This window comes from Condylura cristata, unplaced genomic scaffold (genome assembly GCF_000260355.1).
Source record: "Condylura cristata isolate star-nosed mole 26May11 unplaced genomic scaffold, ConCri1.0 scaffold00009, whole genome shotgun sequence".
In the NCBI taxonomy this organism is placed as follows: Eukaryota; Metazoa; Chordata; class Mammalia; order Eulipotyphla; family Talpidae; genus Condylura; species Condylura cristata.
This window is the reverse complement of record NW_004567110.1, coordinates 50,021,666-50,029,690: the sequence shown is the minus strand read 5'-3', so window position 1 is coordinate 50,029,690 and position 8,025 is coordinate 50,021,666.

The following is an 8,025-nucleotide window of genomic DNA, read 5'->3' as shown; positions in this document are numbered from 1 at the left end:
CACATTTGCTGCAAGATTTACTGCTTAATATGTCTCATTATTAAGAAACCTCCTTGAAATACTTTTTCTGCAACCTCTGTACTCTTCAACTATTTTAGAAATTGTACAAAATGCAAACCTTGAACTTCAGGAAAAAAAAAGAAAAGCTCACTTTCCTCTCACTCTTTAACTGCTCAATCTGTAGTCTTTGTCCTAAAGGACACTTGAAATGAATGGGGCTGGGTGGGATACAGGAGATCATGTTGAAAATAAGTTGAAATATCAGATGATATTAAAAAGTTGCAGGGCTAACTATTTTCATTTTCATAATTTCAGAGTAATCACTTACCTTTCCAAGCCCAAGAATTGATCAGCATTTGGTTCTTGGAAAAAACATAGTATGTCTGAATGGAGCAAGACAGAGGTTTGGGGTGATTTATTTAGATGGCCCTCTCTGTCCTTACTCCAGACTTTCCAAAGTTATTCCGATGCAACTTTTAGAGAGAGAACATGAGTGACAGAGAAAATCAATCGCTGATTGGTGAGATAGTTGTTACCCCATGAGGCAACCTTCCCAGGCACGTTAGTTCTGAGGTTTGAGTCCTGAGTTTGGGCTCATTCCAGAAAGTTGGCCCATACATGCCTGGGTCCCAGATGTCCCTCCAATATGGAGCATACCGATGGAACTGTATGGCTCAACACCACAGGGGTCAGTGTGGGTCTGTGGAAGTGGCCTGGACAGACAGACTGGATGGACAGATTGCAGCTCCTGCTAGGGTACATCAGCTCACTGCTCCAGAGACTGGATACCCATCCCCCATGTGGCACTCATAAAGCTCTTGTCTTCAAAAGGGTGGGGTTACTTGTGTTCTTAGGGAACTCAGAGTGGGCAGATAAGGCCAACCAAGAAACCAATTAGCTCCAGAATCCAATTAGCTCTTTATTTCATAGGTTTCCTTCTCTAATTTCAATTTCCTTCTCTAATTTCTAATTTCTACTTAGATTCCAGCTCCACCTTGACCCTGACCACTGCCAGAGTGTGGGGGCTTTTTGTGGACTCCTACAGGACCAGCAAATGATCATCTTTGAAGGGTGCCTATTTACCCTTCCTTCAGCCTCCCCTTGATGGTGGGTGTAGGGGTGCCGGAGGGGAAGCAGGGGCAGTGGTAGCTGTGTTTGCTCTCCACATTCCCGCGCTAGACAGAGCCTCCAAGACCCTGTGTTTAACTTGAATTCTTCCCTCCTATGGCAGCCATCGCATCCATCACTCATCCTTACAGCAGTCAGCTTACTAGAAAGGGCAGAAACTCACAGGCTTTCCTTGCCCACACACTCTTGGTTTCAACGCCGGAACCGAACCCTTCTGCTCACCCGGGACCCTGAGATTGCTCCAGCATGAGTGGCATTGACTTTTCCAATGTAATGACTTATGAAAGATATAATCATGTGTTAAATTGAATCCTCCGTTTAACTGTTAATGGTGTGCTCTGGGCACATTTACGTATTAGATGCTATGGTAACTAATTACCATCAGGAAAAAGGATAATACACTTCCCAGACTTTGAAATATAATGATGAGAGCTCACTTCCCGGCTCGTAGCCACAAGAGCGAGAGGAGCCCCGAAAGTGTGCTCATGGAAGGCAGGAGCTAATGCATCCCGTCTGGGGAAGTCCTTAGTTAAAACCTTCCTTGAGGAAGTGATTCAGGCTTGGACGTGGTGGTGGTGATGGGGGTTGCGAGGAGGAGGAAGAAGGCGGCCAACTACACAAATGTGCCTCTAAACAAAATTAAATTGCAAAACATGGACATCAGATACACAAATAAGTACAAATAAGTTTTCTTTTAATTAAATGCAGGTCAGACTAAATTATCCGAATGCCAAGCAACTTTACATCAATTGTCATTGTGTTGTCGTGTGGGCGAAATGAACAAGCCCGTCTCGCGTTTGTCCCGGCTCTGCTCTGTTCTGGCACTTAGAACTCAAATGCCCCTGGATTTGCCAAGCCAATGAGCTGCAAGGGCGCAGTAGATGGAAGGAGAGAACACGAAGGGAAAACCTGGAGGCAGTAATTAAGTTAGAGTAAAAACAATTAGCAAGGTAAGAGCCCTTTTCTCCCTTCCAGATCTCTGGTTCTCCCAATCTCCTGTGTGTTTACTAAAACCTGCTTTCTGTGGTCTGTGTGGAACCAGCGCGCATCTATTTGGCCCCAGGACCAGGGCGAGTGTCTGTTCTGGGGACCTGCGGGAGCTGGAACGGAGGGGCTTTTCCAGTCTGCCACTCGGCCCCGGGATGCAGACAGAAACGTGTCCACCAAACGAACGTCCACGCGCTGCTCAGATCGCGCTGCGCCCCGGGAGGGAACTGGGTTCCGCAGCCGAAGAGCACCCCTTCTCCCGGTACCTCCCCTGGACTGGCGTTCTGGGCCCCTCCTGCGGGCTCAATGCCATCCAACCTCCGGGCACTTCGGACAAAAAGCGAACTTCAGGGGCTCTGTCTCAAACTCTTTGGAAAAGTCGCATTAGAATCGGGTTGTCCCCTACACCCTGTTGACCTGGTAGATGAAGTGCAGTGGCGGGGCTTGGCTGGACCACACCAGAGCTGCGCCAAGCCCGGGAATTCTGTGAAAGCGCCCCAGTTTTAAATCCCAAAGAGCTCTTCGCTTCCCAGCAAGTCAAGAAAACTCTTCGTTCGCTTTCTTTAAGGCTTGATTTGGGTAAAATTCTACATTTCCCCCCTAAATTACTCCTCTTAACAGCATTCTGGAGTCCTCTGGACTATTTCAAAATTACCAGGTACCCCTGAGTGAGCGTGCCTGGCGGGCTTGCTTTCTTTCCTTTCGCCTGTATTCTCTAATTCGGCAACACAGAAATACAGGTTAGAGAGTTGTGGATGAGAAATGACTGGGAAAGTTAGGTTACAAAAAGAAAGAGGATTTTGCATCCTCCCCCACCTAAATTGCTCCCAACTGCCCCATTAGTGATGGACAAACCTATATTACATGTCACTAGGATGCTTTGGCAGGGAGTTGGCCTTAATTATGAACAATGTGATATCATTCTCCTTCCCAGCTTGGGAAAGAGTTAATACTTTTCCAAAGACCATAGTTGCCCTTGTCTTCTCAACCTGATTCAGAGATGCAATAAAATATGAAGCAAATTTATGATCTGTTTCAAGCATTTTATTGCTGTATTTTTTAAATTCATATATGCACATATAAGAACTATGATCTGTGAATAATTTGAAATGCTATAGTAGAATGATGCATTTTAGATAAAACATAACCATATCTTTATATAATTGTCTCAGATTAAAATAAAAAAGAAAAATAGATTTCTAATGTGGGCCAAACTGAAAAACTAATGACAGCCATAAACTGCTAACCAACCATAAATTAACATCTTCATCAACTGCTAAAATGGTATCAGTGCTTATATAAAGCAATTATTATTTCTTCTTATAAGTTTTAGAGTAAAGTTCAGGGATATTTAAAGGATCCATTATTTACTAAAGCTTTATAATCTTTTAGATTTCATATTTTATTAGGAGAATAGTTGCAACTCAAATCTGTTATGTTAATAGAGATGTTTAGAAATGATACTTTAAATTTAAACATAAAAATGCTTCATGGCCTAACCTTATTTCATGCATTTATTCTGTTCTGACAATTAAGAAGAACTTGGTGTAAGGATTTCTTTGTTTAGTATCTTCATCTACTCATTTAAAAGAAGACAAATAATATTTTATTATGAGAGCTAGGTTATGTACTAGCTGATTAAAACATCAAATCAAATCATGCTGTCTATTCAATTAATACAGCTACATTTGGCATATATAGTCTCTCTTTGCAGAGATATGACCAAAATTCAGGTGCCAGGCTGAATCTGCGTCCCTCACTTGACACCTTCAGGAATTGATTTTCCCAACCAGGCCTCCTCAGAAACATGAAGAGCCATGGAAGATGAAAGGAAATCTATGTTTTAAACACCTCACAGACCAGGAAGCTAGGTTAGGAGTAACTTACTTTATTTTTCTTTTGGAGTAGCATAAGTTATACATATCTTTAAATTGTATATTTCTCAAGACAGTGAAATTTAAGTAAAATCTGGAACTATTCAAAAAACAAAGCTCTTTTTAAAATTTAGAAAATTATATTTTTAAGGGATACAATGATTTTTTTGAAATATGTAGAATCTTCAAATTATTTCTGACACTTAGTTGCTACTTAAAGCATGTTGCCCAAAAAAAGTTACTCTGGACAACTATCTCCAAAAGATCAAGGCTTAAGATCTCCAACTGGTTAAGTCTTAGGATCACTTTCAATTTTTATGCAAGTATTGTTTAGTCTAGGGACTGTCTTTCTTTTTTTCTTCTGATGAATATTATGAGGCTTTTGGGTAAATATTAAGTTAATACAAAATAGAAAGGTAAAAAAACAAACAAAAAACCCCAAAACAACCTAATTTCAAAGCAAGGAGAAAATTATTACCTATACACTTTAAGAATCATTAAAAAATAAGAATAGTAACTCAAATACTTAAAAATATTCCATTCAAAGTAAAAGCAAGAGCATTTATAAAACTAAAGATTATGGCTAGTTCTTAGAAGGTATCAAATGAATGTATGTTTCATTTAGATGCCAAAAAGATAAAATCATTAGCTAAAATAGTGAGTTGTGAGGTAATAATGATATGTCTTGTTAACTACCATGGCTAGTGCTTAGACATAAAAGTTATATGGGATAAATAATCTCTTGCAAATAAAAATATCCAACTAATATGAGCTTTATATTTGAAAACGTTTAAATTTAACCCAATGATGAATCATTAGATGTTATTACTTTTACTGTTACTTTTATTCCTCTAGATTTTCCTATAAACATAGAATGTCTTAAAGTAAAACAAAATGTTTCATGAATATATTCGTAAACATTTACTTTCTTTGTAGTCTGAAATAGATCATGTATTTCCTTATTCAAATGAATGCATTTAGGAATTGAGAATGTAATCTATACCTCAACTAACTACCAATGAACTATATCAAGTACTCTTAAAATTATCCAGCATTACCACTAAGTCATTTTTCTACTCAGCTACATCCTAGATAAAAATGCACTTTATTATTCACATGATCATGGCTCATTCCAATAATTTGACAAAAAAAAATTTATTTACCTAATAAATGTTTCTTTGAGTAAAATTTCATATATTTCTCATTTAATGACCTTAATTATGAAACATAACTGAACTGACTAGTTTCAATGAAGAATACCTTCAGAATATAAGACCAATTCTTGCAAAATGTTAATGACTAACAGGAGTGTTTTTATAAATGCCAAATGTCCCAGTGAAATGCTGTATGTCAGTTACTAAAGGAGTCACATTTAATTTCATCAACAGCATTCTGTATTATATGCTTTATTTACAGTTTGCATTTCAGCTTTATGAGTAAATAGAATACTGTCCAAATATTATTCAGCCTCATTCATTATATCAAGTGATCTGCAGGCGACCACATCTAATGGAATCTCTCCCTTCTTCATTGTTCTTTTATACTTTATACTTCTCTCCACAGAATAATAGTGATTATTAAGACACAGAATAATAGTGATTATTAAGAATTGCAGCCAACCAGGGTTAGTTAGGCTAAGATAAATTTACTAAAAAACTTATTAGTCACTGATATTGCTTTGATCTGTTTTGAACACCCCAAATAAATAAGTTAATGCATTCTAAATATAGCAATTTGTATACTGTTAGGGAGAGCATCAGAGAATAAAACTATATAGATGGGGTGCAGAATAGGCATGAGGGGATATTTAAAAAGTAGAATCTTTTCCCAAGTAATTTGCTATTTGTAATCAAATCTTCTGTCACCCAACATGTTCCAAGTAGAGAATTAAGGAGACATTGTCATTCATTTGTGCTTTACAAGTTGATTTATTGAATTCTTATTGTAAATAAAAGAACAGTAAATAGGTTCACAATGTTTTTTAATATAATCTGCTTCCTCATAAATTCACATGTATACATCATTCTAAAATCAAAAGAGAATGATAAACAAACAATTCAGAATAAAAGTATTTTATGTTATACAGAATTCCTCTTCTTAATTGCCAAATTACCTCCTATTTGAATTTGTACAGTAGAGTTTTTCATGAATGAAATTTATCTTACTCAAGCAATTATTACAAACAATCATTTAAGCTAAAAATTCAAACATTGATGATCACTTATTTGGGTTAACACTGTGAAGAAGACTAAGTAATAATTGCTTTAGAAAAAATACTAGAGAGTTTTCTGTGATTACTCATTATAATTTAAAATAATGCTACAAGGAATGAAATCTTGTCTTGTGAACTTTTTCTTATTTGAATATGTCAATATGAGTACTTACTAACACAGTTCAAGTAAATAATAGTTTTCAATAATGGTGAATTTAATTGTTAAAACTGCACATTCTCAAGTCATATAATTCTTTTTTTTTAATAATAATGACTGACATTATTTTGTATTAAGATCAAAATGAAAATGGTTTTACTATTCCAGTGCTAAATTATAAGATCTTTATAGGAAATGTTATCCTTGATTTTCTTGATGACAGACAAACATATGCAATTATGCCAATTTTGTCTATGGAAGCTCCTTTGCCTTAAATTTGTAACCCAAAACTTAATGATGAAATAGAGAAGATACAATGAAGTATGCCAGGAAAGCCAAACAAGAAAGATAAAAATTCCCAGTGTAGTTTACTTATTTATTTAGAAACAGCTTAAAAAACAAACAAAAACCTTCAGAGTATTTAGCTTTTATTAACTGATTGGTTCATTACTGTTGGTCACTGACATAACACAGTATTATTAGTTATTCATTCCCTTTAACTTGAAACTTAGGTGACAGTGGAAAATGAAAAGTTAGATTTTGTTATAGGTAATATAGACTTTTTAAAAATTACTGGAGCCTTAGTGACTATGACTATTTTTTTATTGTTGTTATTTGTTTTTTACCACACACATAATACCAGATATATGTTTTAGTGTATATAGTTATGTATATAGTAATTTCTCATTGCAGAAAAAAACATTTTGGAATGAGTGATGTAAGGTAGTTAAATTAGTGATAAATCCAAATTCTGGGATAGTTTTACTTATTTATTACAACTACATTAATAATAAAGTAGCATTGTGTATATTGACCTCCCAAAAAGATCTGTGTATGGTAAAAAAAGGATAATCTAGTGTACACCATTATTTTTAGCATACAGGAACTATTCAATTGAATAAATTAATAATGAATTAACTAATACCAAAAAAATTACTCCTTTTAATAAACACATTAGAACAGTTTTAAAAGGTACAATGGTGTTAAAGTACCTCCTTTACAACTTTGCATTTGCATCGTACTTTTTCAAAGTAAGTTAACACATTGCTGAGTTTAATCCTGATAATGAACCTTGAGTCAAGTGGGCCTTATTATTTTTATTTTGCAAAAAAGGAAACTGAAACACTGAGAGACAGCATGACTAGATGATGAAAACAAACCACTTATGTCTTAGCCAGATCCACGTTTTAACTTATTTCTCCATGACATTTTTTTCTGTTCCTAAGAACTCTTTAGTTACTAGATTTTTCCTGTTATGACTCCCTTGTTTTGTTTCTACTAGTTTATTGTTTTTATCTAATCTTAACTATTTTATTTCACCTTCTATTCTAAGTTCCCTACATATTTCTCATTATCAAATTAAGCAGAAATTAAAATAATACCCTGTATTTACTCTGCTGTAACATTACGAAAGTGGACTAAGAAGAATTCAACGATATGGAGATTTCCATCTCAAGCAATATGGCTGACTAGAAACCCTAGAACAAAAATGAATGTGGTAAACAAGAGATCAAGTTTAAGTAAGGTCCTACGTCTGTGTATGCATGTGTATGTATGTGAGAGTGAGACAAAGAGAAATCAAAGATCTCTGCACAAATCCAAGAACTTAAAAATGCAACATCCTTGGAAACAACCCAAATGCTAAAAAGTGGATGACTGGATTAAAA